This window comes from Musa acuminata, unplaced genomic scaffold (genome assembly GCF_036884655.1).
Source record: "Musa acuminata AAA Group cultivar baxijiao unplaced genomic scaffold, Cavendish_Baxijiao_AAA HiC_scaffold_1137, whole genome shotgun sequence".
NCBI lineage: Eukaryota > Viridiplantae > Streptophyta > Magnoliopsida > Zingiberales > Musaceae > Musa > Musa acuminata.
Window position 1 is genome coordinate 2,573,979 of NW_027021349.1, and position 24,377 is coordinate 2,598,355.

At 36.7% G+C, this 24,377-nt stretch overlaps 1 pseudogene; it reads right to left on the minus strand.

Moving 5' to 3' along the window:
• Positions 1-12,494: 12,494 nt before the first annotated feature.
• On the minus strand, positions 12,495-20,101 carry LOC103999871 (uncharacterized; annotated as a pseudogene).
• Between the last annotated feature and the right edge of the window lie 4,276 nt (positions 20,102-24,377).

The following is a 24,377-nucleotide window of genomic DNA, read 5'->3' on the forward strand; positions in this document are numbered from 1 at the left end:
GAATTTTTTTTTTTGTAAGAAGTTTTATGTCATCTTGAGCTCTTGCTCGAATGATCTTTTTGGTTCTAAGTGCAATAACCTTCTTGTTCTTTGGAAGGTTGTCCTCATGTTTGTTATATGTCAAATAAGTCATTTCATATGTCATCAATGAACCGATGAGTTCTTCTAGTGGAAAATCATTTAAGTCCTTTGCCTCTTGTATTGCAGTTATTTTCGGATCCCAACTTTTTGGAAGAAATCTTAGAATCTTATTTACAAGTTCAAGATTAGAAAAACATTTGCCAAGAGCTTTCAAACCATTCACGACATCCGTAAAACGGGTGTATATGTCTCCAATGGTTTCACTTGGTTTCATTCGAAAAAATTTAAAACTATATATCAAAAGATTGATTTTAGACTCTTTAACCCTACTTGTGCCTTTATGTGTAATATCAAGTGTATGCTAAATGACATATGCAGTTTTGCATATAGAAACACGATTAAACTTATTTTTATCTAAAGCGTAAAATAAAGCATTCAAAGCTTTAGCATTTAAGGAAAATGATTTTTTCTCAAAGTCATTCCATTCATTCATAGATTTATAGGGTGTTTGAAAATCATATTTGATAATATTCCATTAATCAAGGTTCATAGAAATCAGAAAAATCCTCATACGAGTTTTCCAATACGTGTAGTACGTCCCATTGAGCATAGGAGGACGAGTAATAGAGTGACCCTCTAGATTACTAGTAAAGGCCATTCTCTTGGGTATTAAATCAACCGAGAGTAACGTAGCTCTGATACCAACTATTAGGATTAAAATCGATACTAAGAGGAGGGGGTGAATTAGTGCTTTTGGGAAACTTTCATTGATTCAAAATCTTGTTCGGTGAAAACCAATATCGAGTGTGCTTGACTTAAAGTAAGTGCAAGGTGGAGTGAGTAACAAAATTAGTAAGCAATAAAGATAAACAGCAAAGAAGAGAGCACACCGGATTTATAGTTGTTCGATCATCGTGACCTACTGTCACGGACAAACTTCTCAACAAGACGTTGGATGTAATGCTTATGTGTGTCCGTGTCTTTTGGCATGTTCATGCCCTGTACAGAATGTAAAGGGGCGGCCGAAGGCTTATAAGTCCCATTTTAGTTGGGTTGGTGGCCTCTTTAGGCTTGTAAATAAAGGTTGTGTCATGTGGACACGTGCGAGAGCTTTTCGGTCTGTAATGGACCATTTTACCCTTTGTTGTGCCACTGTTCAGAGCTTGTAAAGTCTGTTTGTAATTTGTATTGTCTATGAAGTGTTTTTCGGACATGTTTGCTTGTGGATCCCAATTGAGGCGTTCTCTTTTGCCTGTTCTCTCTTTTGTTGGTCCTAAGGGACAATGGGAGTCTTCGGGGAGGCTGACCCTTGCGGACGGACACGCAAGGGTGCCGCACGACTTAGGCAAAACCAGCTAAGTCCGTGTCATATGGTATCAGAGCGGGACAAGCACTCATAGAAACACTTAGCATGCAAACGTGGGGGACCTAGCGGGGCTGCGTTGAGGGCAGTCAGCACACGCGCGACCGTTTGGGGGAAAACGGGCATGGAGATGTAGGGAAAAGAGTCGCTCAAAGGAGCGGGCATCTGACATTGGCATTCAGAGGAATGGCCAACCCTTCGCGCAAGAGGCACCACGAGAACAGGCAAGCTTGGAAGAATTTGGAGCACACAAAGGTTGGGGTGGCTGAGTTTGAGCTACGGCTCAACGTTGACAACTATACTTGATGGTGCTCTAGGCAAGCGAGGCGCTTGGCAAGAATGAGACCATCCAAGGTGGAATGAGTTGCTCAACGACCAAAAGAGTTATGCAAAGCTCACAGAGGGGAGGGGAATTGCTAACTCGAAGAATTTGGTACTCATGCATGGGCTTGTATGCGGACGATGGAATGTCCGTGGCCATCCCAAGGCGGCCGAGACTCGGCGCCATGGAGCATTGAAACTTTCTCTTCGGCATGCGAAGGATACGTCCGGAGGAGGCTGAAGTGTGCAACGAGTTCAGCATGTTGCTAGACCTTGAGGGGTGCAGTGGGGGCTGTATTGACGGGGAGTCGCAATCTAGCAAGTGCGTTTGCAGGAGGCAGAACAATGCACAGTTTGTTCAGCAGATCGGAGTAGTCCAAGGGGATGGGGGTCTCCGAAACGAAGAGAGATGTTTCTCCAATGGGACAGTTATCCAGGAGGGATAAGTTCCGGCTCTCCAGAGGGAGAATCCTGTGAGACGGACCTCACAAGTTGAGGAGGAGTACCTCAACAAACAACAACTCCACGAAGCTCGATGGACTGAGCAAGCGGCAAGGAGTTGTCGCATGATCTCGCTCGAGAGAATGCATTGGTGGATGCATTGCGAGATCAAGTGGGGGAGCGACCTTAAGCAACTTAAATGAAGGCACACTTGGAGTCGATGTGGAGATCGGACTCAAGGGAGGGCTGACCCGTGGAATGGTGGGCGCGAGGGCCACCATCGACTCAATGTAGAAACGAGGAGCGGAGCAACTTGGGTGTAACTTGGCGAAGTACCCAAGCCGCATGGAGGAAGCCAGCATAGAAGTTGGAACATGGAGCAGAGGCACAGTGCTTTCCTTAGACAGAGGTCAAGGACATGAACTCTTGCAGAGGCAAGAGTGGGATCATGTTGTTCCATGGGTCTTTCATTCTGACGGAGCGGACTCATCTTGCATGGTGCCAAAGACGAAGGGAGCTTCGGGACACATGCACCTTATCTCGGTGGAGCATTTGATGAAGGAACTAAGGCGACTCAATTTGCGGAGGCGAAGTTGAGTTCAGAAGGCCTTAGCACGGGGCAAGAGGACGCAGAGGCGGGTACTCTTGAAGAATATGCCACAGTGTTGCCATTCGAGTTGCTAGGAAGGAAGCGGTGCGCAGCAGAGATTGTGCTGGTAGGGGCAGAGGCCCAGGATCCAGGCAATGGTGCACAAATTATAGCGAAGTCGGCGGACTTCGGGAGCTACTAGGCGACGGACTGTCCTAGAGCGGTGCTTCATCTAGGTGTGACCCAAGAGTGGGTGGATGAAGATCGATTGCCGAAGGAGCGAACAAAATCGAAGGTGGAAGAGACCCGGCGATGTATTGGCAGAGGCCACACATGGAGGGTTCACAATTCGAGTTTATTCCCCAAGGATCAGAATGCAATGGAGATGTCACCAGGAGGCGACATGGTGCAGCGGATCGTGGTGGAACAGTTCGTGGCAATGCGATACACACAACTCGTCCCGTGAGGGATGAGATCATATGGAGGTATGATCGGGAGCTACTGGGAGCTCCACTTCGGTGAACAACACGACGGCAAGAAGGGCTATGGATTCAAGGAGTGAAGGCCATGGTACCGCAGAGGCGGGTCTTCCGGGCGTGCATCGAATTTTGCATCGGATGAAAACCTTGGTCATCGGCATATGGGGGCTGGGTTCCACCAAGGAAAAAGTTCGAATGCAAGTACCAGTGAGTTCCATGGGAGGGACTTGATCATGCAGAGGTATGATCGAAGCAGCTGAAGAGTTGGACTGCTCCAGAGCTCATATTCGCTTAAGGGAGCCCGGCAAGTCAGAGGACAAGGCCGAGTAAGCGAACGTTGCTACCAAGGAAGCTATGGAGAACATAATCGGTGCAAACCCTACAATGCGATGGCAGAGGCCATGCATGGGAGTGCAGTCTGTCTTTCCATCGACCAGAAGGAGCTGCTTGGAGAACACAGAGGTGTTGAAGCAGGGGGTCGAAAGGGGCGAGGAAGCGACGACGAGTCCAGAGGGACTTAGCTACCCAAAATCAAGCATCAGTTAGAATGGAGGTGGACTCAGAGGAGTGCCACGGAGACATGTCTACTGATCGTGAAGAAAAGGGATGCAGATGCGAGGCGACGGATAGTAGGGCCATGGGCATTGCAGCGCCATGGTACCGCAGAGGCGGGACTTCCGTGAAAGTCATTGATCCCTTGCTCTCACGGAGGGAGAGCGTTTGGTCATGAAAGGGGCCGAGGAGGTGGAGCATGCAAAGGCAATCTCCAAGTACCGAGACAAGGCTGAAGGGCAGAGGCCAAGAAACTTCGTAAGACCGGTGTCAACAGTTTCTCATCAAGATAGCCGTAAGTGAAGGACTTCGGGTCATGCAAGAGTGCATGACCAAGGAACGAAGCAGGCAGTACGCGGTGCTGTACCTTTGCTACTCAGTGGAGTAGGCGGCAGGGTTGATGGAGAAGACGGTACAATCCCAGAGGCGACCTCATCTATCAGAGAATTACTCCAAGTTGGGGTGAAAACTTCCCGCATTCCAGAAGTTCGATGGCATTGAGAAGGTGAAATCACAGTAACTAACTCAATGCAAGGAGTGCAAACACTTCAAGTGCTTCAGAAGTGTGAGCAAAGAGCGGGCGAAGACCAATAACCAGCTCGATGCATGAAGTACAACCTCGAGGAGGCGGGCGAAGTTAAGTAACCTTTGCCTTCTCAACTCTTAAGAGAATGGGCGAAACCGAGTACCCCAATTCTCTTATCTATCCAGCAGAGGAGCTCTGCATAAGTTCAAAGACCCTTTGAAGATAATGGAAGACAATAGTTGTCAAATCCTCACCAACGGTGATCAGTGCTACTGAGAGTAGATTGTCCGCTTCATTTCCCAACGAAATGCCAATCGAAAGCGGAAGTGATGCGAACCTACTTGGATGCGACAACTAACTGAAAGAAGAGTCAATGAGCAGATTTTGTGGAGGAAGGACCCAAAACTTTAGAAGTTTGCGAGGCGATGCTCGTTAAAGCTCCAACAAGCATCCACCCAGTTCAAGCAGCATGTGGAAATTTTGAGAAACTGGCGCAGTAAGAATTGGTCTTTTCCTTCATTTGGTGGATCCGCAGGAATCAACGAGGATCAACACAACTCAGCCAACCCCACACCAGAGTCAGAGTCATTGGTGAGTTGAAGCAGCATGGCGGATCAAAGGTTCAACTACTCAAAAACAGCAGCGGAGAGCAGCTGGGAGTCAGGAGGCGCATTGCAGCTGGAGCAGAATATTGAAGACTCAGCAAAGGCGAAGAGTTGCAGTGTTCACAAAGGCTTCGACGAGGACGTCGAAGGGATAAGTGGGGGAGAATGTCACGAACAAACTTCTCAACAAGACGTTGGATGTAATGCTTATGTGTGTCCGTGTCTTTTGGCATGTTCATGCCCTGTACAGAATGTAAAGGGGCGGCCGAAGGCTTATAAGTCCCATTTTAGTTGGGTTGGTGGCCTCTTTAGGCTTGTAAATAAAGGTTGTGTCATGTGGACACGTGCGAGAGCTTTTCGATCTGTAATGGACCATTTTACCCTTTGTTGTGCCACTGTTCAGAGCTTGTAAAGTCTGTTTGTAATTTGCATTGTCTATGAAGTGTTTTTCGGACATGTTTGCTTGTGGATCCCAATTGAGGCGTTCTCTTTTGCCTGTTCTCTCTTTTGTTGGTCCTAAGGGACAATGGGAGTCTTCGGGGAGGCTGACCCTTGCGGACGGACACGCAAGGGTGCCGCACGACTTAGGCAAAACCAGCTAAGTCCGTGTCACTACGTTCATTCTCGATTCCTTTTCCGTCAAGGCCACCAACTTCCACTATTGATCTTCTTTCAACGAGCGAAGATCAGCTACTCTCTTACAACCCATTTCTCCTTTTTACAGGTTTAGGAGATAATCTTTACAAATCACTCACCCCTCCCTTAAACAAAAATCTAACTTAGGAGAAGAGGAGTGGAACTCTCATAAGATTACAATAACATTTTCATAATTTTTCGTTCTCAGTTCTTATGTTAACTGAGCAAGGATGAGTGAGATATTTATAGGCCCCAAATGGTTTCAAAATTAGAGCTAAAAATGGTCTCATCCCGTGTTTTTGGGGTACTGGCGTTACCACCGCCTATATTGGGTGGTACTATCGCTTGACAACCTTGCTCTGGCAGCACTTTCGCTAGCCTGAGTAGTACGATCGCATGACATAGCTTAGAAGATTGTGTCTGGGTAGTACCACCGCCCGGCGCTAGGCGATACTATCGCTAGTCTGGTGGTACCACCACCCAAACACTACCTAGGAGATCGAGCCTTAAGCGATTCCGCCACCAACGCTAGTGGTGCCACTACTTGATCTGGCTCTAGGTCACTGAATGGGCCAACTAATAGGCCCAATTCAGCCCCGATTCAAGCCCAATTGGCCTCTATTTGAGTTAGTAGGATTACTTCTAAAACTAACTCAAATTAAGACCTAACTATAATAATTAAGACTTAAACAATTACAATACAAGCAATCTCAATTGTCTAGCATGTCATTTATTCATCCGAACTCCCAATGAACTTCTAGCACATCGTCCGAACCTTCGGCGTTTCGCCCGATCTATCGACATGTTGACTCCCGCAACATCCAATCTTGGTGTAACGTTCGATTCTTTCAACTAGATGTTCGATCTTTGACTCTGGCCAATGTTCGATTCTTCTACTTTAATTGTTTTTTCTTTTCATGATTGTAGTTAGTCCTACATCACTTTTCTCAAAACATGGATTGGATCATAAATTCATCAATTAATTTCATCGTCAAAATCTGAGATTCAACAAAAAGATTATGATTATATGATCAATTACCATCTTGGAAAGCAAATATAGTTGTTGATGCATTAAGTAAAAAGTCAACCAATTTGAATATGAGATGATCCTTAAAAATTTAATTGTGAGATTGACAATACTCTCACTACAACTAATCCTTTTAGAAAAAATTAAAGAGTTATAAGTTAACGACCCTTATTTGATCCAATTGAAGGAGGTATAAAAAAGAAATAATTTTTATATTGATGAAGGGGTAATCAGATTTTGGGGTAGATTGTGTACTAGAGGAGCCTAGCATAAAGTAAGAAATTTTAACATAAGCATGCTCATCTCTATACTCAATTTATCTTGGAACAACATAGATGTATAAGGATATGAAAAGCACTACTTGTAGCTAGGAATAAAGAGAGATATGTTCTAATTTGAAGAAGTGTCTCACATGTCAACAAATCAAAATCAAACATAAGAGGCCAATAGATACCTTGAGACTATTGCAAATACCCCAATGAAAATGAGAAGAGGTCATAATGAATTTTCTTATAGGTTTGCCTAAGACCAACAAAGGATATGATGAAATTTGAGCCATCGTGGATAGATTGACTAAGATAGCTCACTTCCTATCTATTCGTGTTAAATATTTCATTAATCAATATGCTCAATTATACGCCCAAGAGATAATTAGACTTCATGGCATGTTGGTGTCTATTATGTTAGAGACTCTAGATTCATATTAGGATTTTGAATGAGTCTACATAAGGCACTAGGGACAAAGTTAGTTTTTAGTATTTCTTTTCATCCTTAAATAGATGGTCAATTAGAAATAATCATTCAGATATTATAGGATATGCTAAAAGCTTGTGTCATAGACTTTAAGGGGTCATGGAGTAAATATTTACTTTCGATAGAATTTGCTTACAATGATAGTTACCAGACAATCATTAGAATGACATCATTTGATGTACTATATAGTAAAAAGTGCAAATTACCTGTTCATTGGGATGAGATGAGTGAAAGAAAATATTTGGAGCCAGATTTGATAAGAGAAATGATAGAAGTAGTAGAAAAGATTCGAATGTAACACAAAGCAAGCAAAAATATTATGCCGATAACAGGAAAAGACCTTTAAAATTTAAAATAGACAATAAAGTATTCTTAAATGTGATACCAATGAAAGACGTTATGAGGTTTGGGAAGACAAGCAAGCTAAACCCTTGATATATAGGACTATATGAAATTCTTGATCAAATTGGTGATGTGGCTTAAAACTAACCTTACCTTATACATTAGAAAAGGTGTATAATGGATTCTATGTATCAATATTGAAGAAGTACATTTCATATCCTTCGCATGTCCTAGAAGAACAACTAATAAAATTGGATAAAATTTTGATGTATGACGAACGGGCTATATAGATTCTTAATAGAAAGGAAAAAGAATTTCCTAATAAGAAGATTGTTTTAGTTAAAGTGCTATAGAGGAATCAGGCAATAAAAGAAGCATCTTGGGAAAAAGAACAAGAGATGCGAGAAAAATCTCCGGAGCTATTCAGGTAAGGAATTTTGAGATTGAAATTTTTATTAGGAGGAAAGGATTACAATGCCTGAGCCTCACACATTTTGAACTATAACTAGCATACCAATAAAAGCACAAATAATATGTATATGTTACCCTCACTTAGTGATATAATCTGGATGTCCATGTTCCATAAATATAATAAATGATATGCTTATATTTTTAATTTTTAAGATTAAAATATATATTTTTCAAAAATATCATTATTTTTAATTTTTAAGATTAAAATATATATTTTTCAAAAATATCATTCTTAATTATCTACGAAATGTTAGTTGAGCATACATAAGCATTAATGTTTATTTTAAGCATAGTACAATAAGCCAAAATGTGTTAACATATTTGAATATAAGGTTGGGTTATGATAATAAACATGCATATAGCGACTAGAAGTAACAATTGAATTTTAATTGACCTTAAGTAAATCTCAAGGTTTGAATAAGTTTAAACATGACTAAAAAAAAAATTAAGTTTTAAACCTTATGTATATAGAGGATAGTAAGTTACCTAAGTTTGGATAGAGTAATTAAAAATTAAATAGAGATGCAAATAAAAGAGTAGTATTATACTAAATGTTGAGGTACGTAAGTGAGATTTAATTTTGAGTTTATATAAAGATATCAATTTTATTAAACAAAATTAAACTTAATGAAAGTTACTGTGATATTAGAATTATATTAGTAAAAAAAAAAAAAAACTTGAAATGAGGTCTAATGTAATTGAACCTTATATACCTCAAGGCAACCTCTTAAGAATCTTTATATTATTTTGGTCTCATCCTTTTTATCAACCTAATAAATCAATCTTTTCTCTTCTTCTTCGATCATTTTCTGAGCTTTTCTTATGGGGGCTAGGAAACCCCAACTCTTAAGGAATATTGAGATAAGAAAAACCTTATACCTAGGGTTTCAATTTTATAGATTATAGGTTGATCTTTTTAGCTACCTTAGAGTAACCTAGACTTCGGATTTATTTTTTATTTTTGGATATGTTTTGTATAATTCTCTTATGGTTCTAAGACATTTATTATTATCTTAATATGAGATCGGTGTATAGAGTTGTGATTGTCTTAATCTAAGATACTCAAAATCCTCTATTTTTGAGAAGGGGGTCTATTTGAGCTGAATTGACCCACTTAGTGATATAATTAGGCTCTAGCCTTTTGATATGTTTTAAAAAAATTTCTTAAGGTTTTGTGAGATTTTGAATTGAGTGAATACTACATTTGTCCTCCAAGATATGAGGTTCATATGTTCAGACAATCCCAACCCAATTTCAACAAAAGAGAATAGGTGTTTATAGTTGAATTAGGAGAATAGTTTAGTCTCCAAATGATTCAATCTTAAGCTGAATTTTGGTGTGTACTTAGTTTTAAATGTTTTTTAGTTATTATAAAATTTTATGATAATTTAAGATCGTTTGGTCAGAATAATGAAGTAAATTTTTTTCATAGAATTTTGTATGATGGTTTGATTTATGCTAGTTAGTCATTTGCTTATAGAGTAAATTATTAAAATATTTGATGGTGGAATCTAGATAAACCTTCAAGTTAATTATAGTTTATTTTATGAGAGATTTTTTCTATAGATTATTGTAATAAATTATTATAAATCGATAATTTAAGAGGTATGGTTCTTAATTAATGCATCTCATGACTTTATATTCCTAATTTCCTAATTTGATAGGTGTATCGCTTACTAACGGTACTCGATTTAAGGAATATGATATTTCTTTGACATATTCATTTTTTAGTTCAATCAGGTAAGGATAAGTTTTATAAAATAGTAGTTGAATAAATTATCATATGCATAATATAGTTTAGAAAAAATGCATTGAATGAGATGATTGTCACGAGCTAAGTATGAGCTAAATATGAATATATATATATATATATATATATATATATATATATATATATATATATATATATATATATATATATATATTATACATAAAATCTAAGAATTATGATAATAATATATTTTATACATATATATATGATGGTGTGTGGTGTGGGAGTATACATATTTTCTATAACTCACGTTGTAGAAGTGCATGGATATGTTACTATTAGGATCGTAACGACACTGCTGATGAATTAGTACTTTCAAAAATTTACGATTTAAAAATTCGTTTGATGAAAATCGATATCGAAAGTGTGCTTGACTTAAAGTATGAGTAAGTGTAATAAGTAATTAAATCAGAAAGCAATAGCAATGAAGAGCTTTATAGTGGTTCGATCATCGTGACCTCCGACCACTCCCGATATTTGCAATGATTTAGACATAAAATCTAAGAAACTCAAATATACAAATTCGATGATCGAACCACTATAAATTCGATGTACGTTTCCTTTTATGCTCTTCATTGTTGTTGCTTTCTGATTTAATTGTTTATTACACTTACTCGTACTTTAAGTCAAGCACACTTTCGATATTGATTTTCATCGAACGAATTTTTAAATCGTAACTTTTCAAAAGTGCTAATTCACCCCAATAACATTACGATCCTAATAGTAATATATTCATGCACTTCTACATCGTGCGTTATAGAAAATATATACACTCCCACACCACACATCATAAAAGGAATAGCAATAAAGAGCATAAAAAGAAACGTACATCGAATTTATAATGGTTCGATCATCACGACTTACGACCACTCCCGATATTTGCAACAATTTAGACATAAAATCTAAGAAACTCAAATATATATATATATATATATATATATTTATACATATTTGAGTTTATTGATGACAATGACAATATTAATATCGGTGTTGCAAATATTTGATGTCAAAGCTCGTTTGTCTAAACCAAAGAAAAGAATCCAATTTCGAAGGTTGACATTTCTCAAAATAGAATTTGGAAAGCTATTCCGAGCAACTACGGAGGCAAATGAATTTGTTGACACAGAATGTTCTCTTTTTTATGGATTCGTTTTGATTCTGCATAATGTCATCTGTTCTCACAAAATTGAAGTTGCTAAATTCGTTTGGTTAATATGAAAAAAAAAAAAACTTAATTACATTCTCGATCTTTAACGAGCCCTAATCTTTAGTGAGTGATGCCATGCTGATGATAAACATACTATTGGGAATTATTTTGTAAGAAACTTATTATTTTTATTTAATTAATCGGGCAGATGTAATAATTATATGAGGGAAGAACTTATGGGAAATTGCGCAACCTTGTGATATTTTTGAAGTACAATAATAAATAGAGTCCTAAATGACCCTTATGAATAAAAACAATAATAATTCTTGTGTCTTTTTTTTTTCAATTATATTTTTTTATTTTATTTTATTTCTTCATTCTACTGAAAGTGTCTAATTTAAATCTCTCCATAATCATCGAAGAGATAATACCGATTGAATCTTATGTGAAAATCTCGATAAATCCCAGGCATAATAATAATAATAATAATAATAATAATATAAGTGTTTTTTTAAAAAAATAACGATTACTACAATTATTTCTTAAAATTTATCATTTAATATGCTATTCTAATAATTTATTACTTTTCTTAATTGAAATCTATATACCCTAATATTTGCTTTAACACAAATGATATGAAACACTATATATACTATTCAGACAAAGAAAGATATCGACTACTTCAGAGAACATCAAACCAATAATTAATTGAATACCCTGCAAAAGAAAAAAGGTCTAAAATTCCCCGGTTGTGAATTATGAAAAGCTTCACCAGAGAGAATCCAAACTACAAATTGTTACTTCTCTAGTTAATCCATCGAATGTCTAATAAAAAAAAAAAGCCTCTCAAATTAATGAATCGAATCATCCAATCAGACCAGATTATACCAAATGTTACCAACGCGAATCTAATATTATGTAAAGTGATAAATGAATATAAATGAATCTAATACCAAATGTTTACGGATCAAATTGAAGGATGATGGCAATCATATTATTTAATTGTAGTAACATATTAGAAGCATATAATGAATATAATCGACTTCCTACAAGAAACCGGTAGCAGAATAAATCCCAAAGTTCTGTATCAATTTGTGAGCTAAACTCTTTAAGCTAACCGAAGGAGCACACAAGCAGCAGTAACAGTGTGATTCCTCTCCAAATGAAAGTAATGGAATAAACATTTATTTAGGATAAGTATACCAAAATAAAGATTTTAACATTGTGTAAATATGAAGCTTCACCAGAGAGAACTCAGAAGAGACGGTTAAAAGGCAGATAATGAATGAATACAATCCAATCCACTTCCAACATGAACTTGGAAGAAATGAGAATTCCAATGTTCTGTATCATTTTGTGGGCTAAACTATAAAGAAAGCAACAAGAGGAGCACACAAGCAAGATTTAACAGAGTGATTCCTCTTAATGAAAAGAATGAAATAACGATTATATTATTATGGAAACTATATATATCTTATCTGTTCACTACACATGCTTTTGAAGCATCGAAAACTGTTGAGAGATTTACAAGATGGCGTATCAAGTAATTACCCGACTCACCAAATGAACTAACTAATCACAGCTGCAAGAGAAACTCTACTGGTACAAGACCACAACTGGAGTCGGAATGCATCCAAAAGGTGCCTTTGACACTTCAACCAGAACTTATGACTCACTGATAATGTTATTTGTACCCTGAAAAAAATAATGACCAGAATGTTAGGAATCTAACAGAACTTGTAACATGCACCAGAATAACATTGGCAAACAAATCGAGGGGATCACAAGTGAGATCTGCATTTTCACTACTTTGAGAAAGTTCGGTCATCACGGGACCATTGCAACTGGTACATTCAAACTAGCTGAAATATGATTTCAGTAAAAAAGAAATGAACTTATTGTTCTTGTGAGAATTGCCTTATGTGTGGCACAAACTTTTTCAATGCTGACCATTCATGTATTTTTATTCGGTAGGACAACAAATGTGTCATCAGTTGTCACACATTAGTTGTCTTACCGAATAAAAACAAATGAATGGTCAGCATTGAAAGATTTAATGCTATAGTATGAGAAGAGATTAAACGATTAATGCTATGGTACGAGGAGAGATAGAGGAAGACCTAAAAAACTTTTAATAAAAATTATAAATAAATATTTAAGTATTCTATACTTAACTAAACATATGCCTTTTTTTAAATCTCAATGGCAGTAAAAGATTCATGTAGCCGACCCCAAATACTTGGGACTTGCGACTTTGTTGTTGTTGTTGTTGTTGTAGGACAACTAATGTGTCAGATCTTTGCAAACAAGCAAGGTCACAGTCCATCAATGTGAACTACTAATCTGTAACTTAAGGTAAGACGGACAAACAAAAATTCAAATGTATAAGATATAAACTATCACCCACCCCAAATTGTGCAAACAAGAAAGAAATACCACAGCATCAGATGACTTGACCAGGAAACCTCAGCCCAAGAGAGTTAAAAAATGGAACAGATCAGTGATAAACTTCCATGGAGGCTAAACCATCACCAGTACTGATTTAGTCTCTTACTTCCATAAGCTCTAATTAATGTTAATTAATTATCCTCAAATTACTTGTCCAAAATTAGATATTAGAAAAATCTGAACATAGTGTTGTCCCCTCTTGGACAACCAACCTTAACCATCAAAGATGGTCTTGGCTGCTAGAGCCATCACCATGAAAATTCATCCCAAGTATCTTGTACATGTTCAATTATCATCTCTAATTTCCTTAAACGTAAATATGTTGTCAGTCTCTTCCACACACTAGAAAAGTGGTATCAACTTCAGAACCAGTCCATCAAACTCCAATTGTCTGAAGTCCAAAGACCATCCTCTACTGCATACACACAAGTAACAACACAACCTCCGTAGATCCGAAAGAACTTTAGAACTCAAAATTTTTATCGACAATACACTTGTCTGAGAAGGTTGGATAAGAGTTGCATTCCACTATTATTTTACTCATCAAGTGACTAAGAATCATAGATAGATCGGATAAGGAGAGTAATGTATGGATTTTTTTATTGTAAACCCACTACAGTTTAAACTAATACACAAGGTAATTCTAAAAAAGAATATAAAATGAAACTTTGTGATTAAACAAAGTTTTCCTTGGTTGCAGACCCTTGCCCTTTCATCTGCCCTTCCTTTCTCTTTCATCGTTGCTGTTTTAAGAATGATTAACTAGCAGGTCATCCATTTGACGTCTTTTTTCCAGACTTTAAAAATATTGATTGGGATCAGAACTCACCTGTTCATGAACCTCTTGACAACAAGGTCTAAATAAAAGTGGACCAATAACAGGATTCCTTCTCCAAAGTTTCACTCAGGATCCCTTCTCCAAAGTTTCATTAAACTTCCAAAGTTTCACTCAGGTATAATATGATGATTAACTGGAACAATGCCTCAATTGACAGAGGAAGTGGGAAAGCTTATATGGGAAAGAAGAAGAGAAACAAATTAAGCAAATCCTGAAGGAAGGCAATGTTCTTCAGAGTGGATAAATTAGACGAGAAATTTGAAACCTAATGAAGCAAATATAATAAAAGTTGTAAAGGCACAGGACTAACTAATTCAAGAACTATGCGAATGGTCAAGTATACAGAAGAACAAAACTTTGTTAAGGATCAAATTAGTCATTAAAGAAAAGAGAAGCCCAAATGCTGCATACAGTTGTACACAAGAAGATCATCGGATCAAGCAAGAAACCTAGCAATAAGTCTGAAGATACATCGCTAACTTTGAGAGCTCAAAGATGGGTAATTTTCCAACATAGTGATGTACTGTGCTGGTCAAAGAGGGAAAAAACAGAGTCCAGCGATCCTCGGAAAAGATAACATTTGTCTATATTGCAAGCATGCATATTGCTTGTTGATCCAGATATGGTGGCATTCCTCAAGTAAAAGACACTGGCAAATGTTTTAAATCTAACAAGAAGACTCTCAAACAGTAATCACGCTAAGCTGTCTAGAACTGTTTGAACTTTGAACCATCTAGAAATCTGTTAGAATTAACCCATCAATGGTGATTATTAAATGCTGCTGCACTCAGCTCGAAATTTGAGAAGAATTCAGTATTATGCCTAAAACTTAAAATGGATCCAAATCTCAAGGAAAATGACAACAATTTTCAGATTCCTAGAAAAACTATTAATCAGACTCCAAGTGGTTAATTATTCTTCAAAATCAAATATGAGTTCACTATTTTGTTGAGAACCAAAAGGCCAATCTCAAGACAAAACAAGAGACAATGATAAAAGCGAGACAAAAAAAGTTGTAGAAAAGCTATACCAGGATAAGCATCAACTTTCAGAACTCCCACTCATAAGAATGTGACCAACAGAAACTACAATTGGACAAAATATATTTCTTTAAATGAAACAAAAATCAAGATGCAGCAAAACAATAACCAGAAGATTCAACCTATAACACGTACAATAACTGATAGAAACAAAAATTAACTAATCTATGAAAATAAAAAATCATTTAAGAATTTGCTTAAATCTGACAAACGTTACCTCTGTGGTCCTGCAACATAATCATGTCGATAAGGGTCTAGCATAATCCATCCCGCATAACAAGGTCGTATTGAAGCTGAACTGGCATTAAGTGATTAAATGTTTCACCATCAAAAACATCATCTGTAGAGTTCTCTTGACATAATAATCTGTTTTCCCTAGATTGATTCAACCTCAGAAGCCCCCAGTTACCTTGGTGCTCGCTAGCAGTGACCGAGGCCATATGAGAATGGATATTCTCCATGTTTCCCCCCATGCCGATAGTTAACAAGTTCAGCGTTTCCCCCTGTTTTCATGGATGATATGTCAACATTCAGGTCATAATCATGATATGGGAGTGCAGAAGAACCACCAACAGCCGATGCTCCAGTGTCAACATCATTCACTGTTCCAGTACCAGACTGATCTATAGAATCTTTCTTCTGCCTTTTCCACTTTTTAGTGGATGAGGTACCATCATCCTCAAAATCTTCTTCTTCCCTGTCTCTATGCAGATAAACCCACAATTTTCTTTCAGTATCAAACTGTACACAAGGATCACGCTCATAGTGCAACCGATCAAGAGCCCCACTCACTACTTGGTTCATTTGTACATGAGAGACTTGATCAACAATGTATTGTGAGTCCCTTAACAAAGTACAAACATCTGATCTAGTTCCAATACTGCCAGGCAACCTAGCAGCTGCATCTCGAACAAGACAAAGAATAGTAATATGCGGTGGTCGATTATGTTTAAGCATAAAATGGTCCCGAGCTTTTGATGTTGGCTTTCCACCACCCCTTCTTAGTGGAGCAACAATAGATTTTTTCCCATCGGCTGCTGTGTAGAAAAAAGCCCTATCTGGAACTGAGTACCTTAAAAATTCCTCTCTACGGAAGTATTCTCTCACTTCAACTGAGCTAGGGCTGATAGTGTTTAGACTCTTCTGGGCTCTTAGGCCTTTAAACCTGTCCTTCTCATCCAAGTTCAAATGGAATGATGTAGGAGGTGGAGGCAGGTTTCCAATCTGCTGGAGGGTCTCTTGACCAATTATAAGCCAATTAACAAAAGCATCTACCAACTTCACAAGCATCTTGTGAGGAATTCCCCATGCTTCTGAAGAACTTTCCTCTTCTGCATTATTGTTGTCAAATGAACTAGGAGCAACAGGACCAACCCAGTACCAACTTCTATCTGACTTCTCATATAAAACTAGGGGCTTCCAACTCTTTGCCCCTAAAGGTGCTGTCTTAGATGAAAAAATCTTCAAAACTCCCCGGACTAGATCCTGAAGTGGTTCCCGAGTTTCAAGAATGCATGGATCTCCTGGGTTCAATCTAACTCGATTGACAATCTGTTGAACAGTGAGAGAAGGCAGATCCTTATGTCCTGCAAACTTCGATGTATGCTTGTCTAAATGCTCAAGTGAATGTGAAACATGTGTGCCATTGGCTGCTTGATGCAATTTGTTCTGCTCTTTTGGCATTTGTTGAGGCCTACTTTCATCCTTCTCAAGATTATTGACGATCATTGTAACATCTTCCATATGAGGAGTGATCATCGCCTTTCGGACAGCTGAAAGGAGATGTATGATGGAAAATGAAAAGCCAGTGTGGATGGCAGGAGTGATAAGCACAGATGGTTTTCTCTGTGGCTTTTCCTTGGGCTCTACATCTCTTATATCCTGTTCTGATATTACCATATCCAGAGCTATTACAGTTGAAGTATCAATTTCATCGTCTTCTTTCTTTTTATGTTTACTTATTGCATTGGCGTCATCCATCTGCTGATTTGGTCTAGACTCTAGATGGGGGAATTCATCTGCCACATTTGGGTAATGACTATTGATCTTCCGTTTAGGTTTCTTCGCAGCAGAATTGCATTCTAGTAGGGGCATACTTGATTTTTCATGAGTGGAACCAACAGTCTGTACATTAGAGTCTTCCATCATATTCCCTGGTCTGTTGGTGAGATGTTTGCTGCCCCTTAACCTGGAATTGCCATCTAAATTCTCCATGTATTCACCCATCAAGCCACAGCCATAATCATGAGAATAAAATGAGTGCTGTGGTGAATGGTCAACCATCCGTTTATGTTTCTTCTCTGTACACACCAACTTCACACCTTGGTGAGGTACCAGACCCTTCTTTACCAATCGGCCATGCTTCTCTGTGGCAGAGTATGATTCAACATCTGGAGAATGTCTGCTTCTACCGACATCCGAAAAATCAGAACAACCTTCTATATCTACTTTCATGAGCTTGTTTGGTTCCTTAGAATCATATCTTGATCTAACAACTCCAGAATATTTACCTCCAACACCATCGCTTTGATGCCTCCAATTCCTGGATGGACTGCAATCTCCATCATCTTCAGCCTGATCAGATGAATCAGATTCTGTCTCATCGTTCTGAGAAATCTTAGTAGTGCCTCTTGAGTGTTCCACACCCAATCCCTCATACCGAGTCAAATTATTTTTCCTCTGCCCTTGTAATATTCTGGCTCTAGGTTCATTGTGCAGAGACGTGTCACCCATCTGTGTCGAAACAGGTTGATAATATTTATTTTCCAAATCATAAGCAGCACCACTTTTACCAGCTTTATACATGATACTGACTTTCGATCTCTTGGCCCTGCTGGTCCAATCATCTGGTTTAACCAGATGGCCAGAGGAAATGGCTTCCTCATGCATCTTACTTTGCTGCATGGATTGAGTCAGCATGCTATCTTGAGCTTGGCCTGCTGTAGGATACACCCAGTCTCTCTCAAAATATTTAGCCTTTTTTATGTGTCCAGAAGATTCACGGCCATTAGAAGCTATAGTTACCACCTGATCTGCATTCGTAATTTTCCCATGAGCGCGAGTGAAACCACTGTAGACTTTGACATCTTCATCACTATACAAGCCTATATCATATCTTTTTTTAAGCTTCTGTTTCTTACCTAACTTCAACAAACTATTCATGCCACCTGCACTTCTGTGTCCTGCAACCCAACCTTGTGAACCCACATACCATTCATCCAGATTGTCATTGTCACCACTAACATTATGTCTACTCCTTTTGGCAGCTCTCACATCATAACCTGCAAATTCACTCTGATGAGGAAGAGCTAAGTGTTGCATTGCTACACTAGCTTTTGAGTCCGTTCCATACTTTGAGGCTGAAGAATACCGACTGGATGCTCCACCATTCTCCTGTGCCAAAACCTTAGAGGCAGCACCCTTCAAAACCCCCTTCGAGTATTCTTTACCAAACTTCACCATATCCTGACCCATGTCAATCCCACGAGGCATGCCATCAAATGAAGGCTTAGCAAACTGCTGACCCATCTTAAACTGTTTATTTAATTTCCAGGTTTCTGCGCTCTCTATATCTGTGTCAGACCCAAAATTACCATTCCTCTCGTATCTCAAAGGCCTCTGGTTCCTCATAACATTCAAAAGCTGCAGCCTTTCTTCTATACCATATACTGCATAATTCTGCCACGCATCCTTTATGCCGGCAAGATTCCTCACCATAGAATTGTGATATTTGCACAGGCAATGGTAGTGCTCCCGCCGGTTCAAGAAAATCAAGCCATGCCGATAAAGCACAATATCGGGATCGAGTAGCCCACCTTTCAACTGACTGAAAAGAGTTTCAAGTGGGCTCCCAAAATGGAAATTATGAGCTGAAAACAACTCTTTTAGGGTGCGCCAAAACGTCTCCTGGTCCATGTCCGGAAGGTACTCTGCCAGCATGAAACGCTCCTGCTCAGAGAGGCAGTCGTTCCATGTCTCCAACGACAAGACCGACCCCAAGTCGGGAAGATGAAAGAGCTCGAGGGAAATGCCACATCTCTGGTTCCCCACCTGGCACAACAGAGTCCCAGGCTCGCCGAGCTCCGAAGAATCGAACTCGTCTGATCCTGTGCCAGAGTCCACACCCGAAGCCAGCGAAGCATCGGACTCCACCTTGGCACTCTTCGCACAGGGCACCTCCTCGTCCTCCTGACTCGAGGCGCCCCTCCGGCTCCCAGGAGAAGAAGCGTCGTCCATCCTGGAAACCCTAACTCCATCATCCAATATCGCCATGGTGATCCCCCTCCCAAGATTCAGTCTTGAACCTTCCCGCAACACCACCTAAACCCACGAAAGATTCAAAGAAAACCAAGAAACCACCAAAAAATACGAATCATGACCGGAACAGATGAGAAGAAAACAATGGAGCCAGTTCAGCGCCCACGAGAGAGGGCGAAAAGCGGGGAGAAGAGAAGAGACCGTCGTACCAGGAGAGAAGAAGCGAGACGAGTGATTGAATTCCGCGCTCGAACACCTTGGATCCTTCTTTCTTGGGAGAGAGGAAACCCTAGAAAGAAAGAAAGCGAGAGCGGAGAGAGAGAGAAAGAGAGAGAGAGAGAGAGAGGTGTGGGGCGGTTACAATAAGGAGGTGGGAAGGCGATGGTGGTTGTATCGAGGAAGAGAAGGGGAGAAGTGGGGAAGTGTGGCGCCGTGTTGTGCCGTGAGACCGGATACGTATATGGACACGGACACGAACATCGTCACGGACAGGGATACGGACACGGACACGAACAGGGACACGGACAGGGATACGGAGAAGGACACGGAAACGGATATAATCTCGTATCTTTTCGTACCGGTATAAGGGAGTGTAACTCCATACGTTGGATCGAGAGATAGCCCGTTGGAGACTGGTGATAAATGTATCTTGACCGTCGATTCCTACGATCCGGAAAGACTTAACGAACGTAACGGCCGGGAGGCCTAAGTGAGGTCGGAGTAGGACAAATATGAGGGACACTACTGAGCTTTGGTGGGCCCAAATTGGATTATGTGGGGCCAACTTCTGGATTGGTGGGTCTCGGTCGAGTAGTCACTTACCGGACGCCATGTCATCTCAATTGACTGGGGAGTAAACCGAATTTTTCTGAGTTTGTATTGTTTGGAAGAAATCAACAATTGAACATTGTCATTTATTATTTCCTAATTTTTTTAAGGTTTAATCAATTTTGATGTGTGTATATATAACATAGGATTTTATTTTTTTGCTAGAATTATTTGAATTTAGGTTCTATTAACATGATTGTACATGGTTTTCCACATTCAATTGAGAATAAGAAAGGGCAAATTTCCTACAAAAATCCTTATTTTTATTTTTTGCAGTGTCCTTATTTTATTTTTTTCATAAAGAGAGCCCATATTTTATTCTCATTGAACCAGTTTAATTCAACATTAGACTGGTTATAAATGAATAATAGTCAACAAAATCAAACTATATTAAAATGTTTTTATTTTATATTAATAAACATTAAATAATAATCTTAAAATTTAAAATGAAGTTTTATAAAATCATAAAATTATGAAAAAAAATGAAATTATATTATATTATTAAAATTAAGAAAAACATAATATGGTGATATTATATGTATACTTTAGATGAATACAACTAAAGCCATTAAATAAATCAAAATGTTTAATTATTAATTTTAAAAAATCTTAAGTTTTTAGAAAATTTTATAAATAACAAATCTAAATAATCATTTTCTTATTTTTAAGCCTTTAATATAGGTGTTTCCTATTCACAAACAACTGCTCACCATGTGTCATGCACGATGGCAAGTTCTTGTCAACTTAACGTGTGAACTTGTGTAAAACGATCAACATTTGACACTATCCCGAAATCCCATTCATCCCTGTGTTAGTTGGCTAACATTTCATACCGCATTGTGGTATACAGAAAACAGGTCATGATACGCGAAAATAAAACCATTTTGTGATAGTTTTGTTCGATATGGTAAGTGATCGCACTATAGTGTTATGAACTGTTCTTACTTATATTTTTCAAGCAAAAACATACAAAACTAAAATAAAATATACTGCCAAGCATCTGTACAAGCATGCAAAAATGACGAATAATTTGTTAAGCAAATATATTGCAAGTATGCAATGACCATTCATGACAATGAGATATGAGAGTGCACATAAATATTATGATGTAAGAGTGCATATAAGTATTTTAAATTATTTTAATGTATAATTTTATCTTTTTATTTTGTATATACTATATTGTAGGATGCTGAAGAAGTCATATAACGAGGAGTTTATCGTTAAATATCTTTTGTCAATAATTTTAAAATATTATAACATGACATAATACTTATTTTGTAATTAAATATATCAATACCGTACCCAAGTAATTGGGCAATGTGAGCATGTGCGAGTTGCAGATATAGACGATGACTTGTGAGCATTTTATGTATATAAATTTTAGATTTATTATATTTATGTTTTCTTTTGGTTAGATGTTATAATTATGTATAGGTGTTCAAAATACTATGTATAAAAAATATTATGTTATTTTCTTTAGTTAGTTAGCATGTTTTAATTTAAAGATTATCTACTTTACGTTGCACTCCTGTCAATAGTAATAATAAAAATTAAAATGTAACATCCAAACTTTCATCATGCAAAAAGTGTTATACCATTTGGGACAAATGCCACTTGAATATTATTATAAAATATTTTTAAAGTTTGAGAAAATAATAAATTACTTAAAGACTTGAGTTGCACTATTTTAAAATGGGATATGAGAAAATTATACTATTATTGAGTCCTATTAAAAAAATATTATAATTAATTTAAAAATAGTGTAACTTGTATTTTACCTTTAAATTTTCAGTGATACTTTGTTGGCTATTAGGAAAGAGAATCAGTGGGCCCTTACTTCCGTACATGTTGAGTGTTGAGCCATGCATCTACACATTGCTAAAACATGTCAAGGAGAAAAAAAATTATAAAGAGTTATTATAATAACAATAATAATAAGATTATAAATTTTAATTATTTTTATTCAGCTATATGAATGTTTATTCAGCTATATGAATGTTTAATGTTGAGTGTTTAAATATATGATTGGTAAAGAATCATATATTTAGTTAAGTTTAGAGTACTTTAATTTTTATTTATAGTTTCTATTAAAGTTTTTTATGTTTTCCTTTTTCTCTTCTCGTATCACTAACATTAATTATTTTATATTTTCTAACTATCATATCCAAAAATTTCCTCAATATATACTCATACTATCTTAAATAATTTTATCTTATCTTATCCTATATCTAAATAATTTTATCTTATCTTATCCTCCATCCAAACGATAAGTAGTTATTTACGAATAAAAATATTTTGTTAATATTTCTTAATAATTTCACACATCTATTTCAACAATCTCATCTCAATAACATAAACTTATTGTATATTTTTTTTCTTAACTGTCTAACACTTAGATCCATAAAGAATTGTGAATCCATAAAGATAATTGATGATCACACATAGCTCATGTCTCTTATCATTTTAATCATCTTATTTTTATTTTATAAATAATATATTTATCGATCTTTCTATTTAATTAAAATATTATTCTAAAATATCTAAAGTTTTTACTTAAAAGGACTTCTTGTCCATTCAACTTATCTATATTCTCTTGTCTATTACTAGAATCACTAAGATTATATTTTATATATTGAGTCTTTAGTCCTACTTAATCTAAAACTTTTAATTTCTAAAGCTTATCTTTATAACTCAAGTTTAAAACTAATTTTTCTCAAACTCTCATATAACATTATCAGCAAATAACATATATTATGGATGTCTATCATATCATATAGGTAATTAGTAAGTTCATTCATTATCAATGTGAAAAGATAGAGACTTAATATGAATCATCAATATAATCATATGCTAATAGAAAACTACACAGATACACTCCTTTGGTCTAATATTAATAGTTGTATTACCCATATATATCTTTAATAACATCAATATAATTAATCAACACTTTTTTCATCTAAAACTTACCATAATAAATCTCTAGAAATCTTATCATGGGTTTTATATAAGTAAATAAAAATCATATGCAAATCTTTTTTTTTTCTCCCTATATTTTTTTATTAATTATTTTAATAAATCATTAGTTTCTATGATTGATTTTCCAAACATAAAACCAAATTGGTTTTGAAAAATCCTTATTTTAAGGTGTATCCTACTTTTGATAATTTTTTTCTAAGATTTCATAATATGACTCATGATTTTATTTTTTTTATAATTTAAAAAAATTGTATGTCACCCTTATTCTTAAAAATTAACACTAAAAAACTCTCTTCATTTATTAGACATTCTTTTGAATCTCAAAATTTTATTAAGTTAATTAATCAAGATACTCCCTTGTCTCCTAAACTTTTTCAGGCCTTAATAAGAATACCACTAGCTCTCACATTTTTAATTATTTTTATCTTTTTTAATACATCTTTTATTTTGTTATTCTAATTTTATAGATATTAATCTATCATCATTATTTATCATTAAATCTAAATTCTATATAAAATATTCATTAAATAATTTATAAAAATATTTTTATTTTACCTTAATCTCATTATCATTAATAAATATTTTTTGACTTTCGTCTTTAATACATCTAATATTACCTAAAACCTTATAAAAAAATTATTAAAAATATTTATTTTTATACATTTTAAAAATTGGATGCTTGTGAAAAACTAAAAGTGTGCTCTACTAGAAAAATAAATAAAACTATAGTCTTTTTTGAGAATTTACTCATTAAAAAATAAGTTTAATTATTATGATTTTTATGCATTTACTTATACCTCAATCAAATATGAATTTGATTGACATGATCAAATGGTTGTAGCCTATGAGAACAAAAGAACCCACATCAATGTCTAGAACAACAAAA